The sequence below is a fragment of the Amphimedon queenslandica genome, unplaced genomic scaffold (assembly GCF_000090795.2).
Source record: "Amphimedon queenslandica unplaced genomic scaffold, v1.1 AMPQUscaffold_13522, whole genome shotgun sequence".
NCBI classification, from domain to species: Eukaryota; Metazoa; Porifera; class Demospongiae; order Haplosclerida; family Niphatidae; genus Amphimedon; species Amphimedon queenslandica.
In genome coordinates, this window is record NW_003546242.1 from 777,877 (window position 1) to 781,023 (window position 3,147).

At 32.6% G+C, this 3,147-nt stretch overlaps 1 long non-coding RNA gene across 1 annotated transcript; it reads right to left on the reverse strand.

Annotated features, from left to right (window-relative positions):
* Positions 1-403: 403 nt before the first annotated feature.
* Positions 404-2,838, reverse strand: LOC109580549 (uncharacterized). Its single transcript, XR_002184276.1, has 4 exons — positions 2,752-2,838; positions 752-828; positions 560-660; positions 404-493 (listed from the first exon to the last, which is right to left on the reverse strand). It is a non-coding gene; the product is annotated as an uncharacterized LOC109580549 (long non-coding RNA).
* Positions 2,839-3,147: the final 309 nt, after the last annotated feature.

Below are 3,147 nucleotides of genomic sequence, written 5' to 3' on the forward strand. Positions count from 1 at the left end.
ACCATGTACAATTGTACATGTGCATGTATGTCAGAATTGTCTAATTACTCAAATAATTTGGCTAATAATTTTAACATGTTGAAAAGTTCAGAGAAAAGTTAGAGTACAGGGATTTTGACAATTTTTTGAGCAACTTGAGAATTTTGTAAAAAATCCGAACTTGACCAGAATCAGTTCAAACTTTCTACACAACATAAGTATATGTATACGCATCAGATAAAATTAAAAAATATAGAATTTTCACCTTTTCATTTTTGGCAAAATTTCGCTGAAATCCCTGTACTATAGTACAGGGACTTTGAGCCAATTTTTGAGCAAATTTAAAAATTCCTAAAAAATCTTAACTTTATCAAAATCTGTTCAAACTTTCTACAAAACATAACCACAAGTAATGCATATCCTACCATTGGTTCTTTTCATCATTCCATTGTCTGCCAACATCAAAAGTAATAAAGCTTCTCATATCAATATTAGCAACCATCCTTATCATGGTCTGTGAGAAACAAGAGAAAATTCTTAATATTAATATCAATAATAATAATAAAATACTGTATTGTACCTTATAAGGGTTGACAGGGTTGATGATGGTATAGTCAGGAATTGATAGGAATGGCATGATTCCCAGACACTTTCCACTGCCATGACCATCAACTATCACCTCTATAAACATTGAATAAAAATATAAAATAAGTAGCTGCATAATTGTACAAGTAGATTTCTTGCAAATATTTCATAATAATAATATCATTACTTTATTAATTACTTCGATCTTGAGGTCGTAGTAGTCATCAACTGCTGGTTAAAATCCTACAGGATAAAATTAATACCCTACAATAAGTAAATAAATGGATGAATAGATAAAATACATTGTGTCTTACTATTTTATAATAATAAGAAAATAATTATAATGAAAACAACAATTCAAATAATAATATATTAATAATAATAATTACATCTTCTAGATATTATGCAATATCAATATTTATCAATGCTAAAGAAAATCAATGGAAATTACGAACAAAATATCAAAAATATAACTATGCCACTATAGTTGTTACATTATCTTAATATCTCTAAAATGACTAAGCTCTTCTTTTTTGGAAACCAGATGAAGTAATTGAAGCATATAAAGCCTAAGAAGGTTTATATAATACTTTTTATTACTAATTTACTTACAAATAGCCAAATATAGCCGTTTCAGTAATATTGAAGTTAATGGGCATGGCTTAATAAATTTTCAATAATGGATATCAATATATTAATTTTAGGCTATAATTATCAATATTGTAGTGTTCAAAATTTTCAATATTACCAAGAGTGGATAAGGAGGATGGGAGATTGTCTAATTGCCTTATACTGCTAGTGATATTTGTGCGTAGAAGTCTTTCACAGTTTGTTCAGCACCTTATTTGACCTGTTTAAACATCAGCAGCCATGACAGTAAATGGGTGTGTTTTTAATAACCTATTTGGTGCACTCACCCACACATGTAGTCATGATGTTTGAAGAACAAGAGTCAGAACTATTGGACAATCCAGATGATCACGACTGTTATAGCAGATTGAGAGCATCTAATATTGATGAGCGCCATGCCATCACACCTGAGTGCCCTAAAGCATAAAAAAGAGGACATGGAGTCAAGAGTCAGAAGCCTCTGCTGCAGTGAACTCATGCAGATCTGTAATACTTTGTTTTTAAGATTAACAGCAGTTCACAACCCTGTCTCAAAAGTATATGTACCACATATTCTTTCACTTCTATTACTATCCTTACTCTTGGTGTTGCGGGTCCTAAAGGACCAGACTAAAGGAGGGCGATCAAGAGCTTTTGATGTATCAATAACAAACATGGTTTGTGGGCTTCGAAACTACAAATCTCTTCAAAATTGTACATAGTGACTGGTACAACAAGGTGAGGTCAAATTCTGCTTCCAAGGTCTGCTGCTCAGTTCACATCCATTTTTATATTACAGTTAACTTAAGTACACACCCAACTATGGCTTCAGTGCAGTTATCACTTATTGTGCTAAATAAGGTATGCGGGATTGTACAAATAATAACCATAAAACTTCTACGCGCACATATCACTAGCAGCATGGGGCAGTTAGACACACTCCCCTCCTCCTTATCCACTTTTGATTCCTCATCCCCTCTTGATATCACCGAGCACTACAATATTGGGCTCATTATTGGGCTGATATCAATCAATTTATACGTATCCGTTTTAAGCACAAGAAACTGCAAATGTCTCATGTAAAAACGGGACAATTGTCCCTCCAAAAATTACATTTGTATTGTGCAACCTTCGAACTGATCAAGTCAGCCTAAGATAGCTTATAAAATAGGTAAACATTATCATATCATCGTGGGGCATACCATACTAAATATTCAAAATCAATTATGGTTCTAAAATTAGATGTTTTTGAGGTTTTCTTTGCACTCAAATGCTTCAATCTACTATAGTCTTACTTTAAAAAACTTACCGTTTACAAATCTATTGTAAGGGCAAAAACATAAGCATTAACCACCCACACTTCCTTTATTATGTAAATGTGGTCAAAAATTGTAACCTCTAATATCTATGGTGCGTTGTACTTATACAAAATACTATCAAATTTAGCTAAACAAATGGATAATGAAAAGTGGTTCCACAACACTTTAGCTAGAAGGTATTAATTGCACTGCATTGTAGTAAGAAGGTAGCACATATATAGAAGGTAGCATATAAGGTAGCATACAGATTTATGCTTACTGAAATCTCACAGCATATATCTACACCAGGTCAGGCTCAGTTCATTCCCCTTATGTGTTTGTGCCTAATATAAAAGAACAGAGAGAGAGTGATAAATAATCAAAGTTAAAAAACTATAAGTGAATTAATTTATGGGCTGTTTAAAGTGCAAGTGCAGTGATTTTTTAGGGTATTTATTTTATGGTCTTAATATGATTGCCTGACCATAATAATGATGTGTTCCAACTCCCATTGTCTGCTGAATGATTTCACTGAGATATGAGCCTTCAAAGATGCACTTTTTGCTTCTTGCCAATTTACTTCCTGTCAATGGGTGTGGCTAAACGTGACATCATAAGAGACATTGATGCAAATAACTCCATTCCTTTATAGGGGGAATAATCCTTTATTCTCATG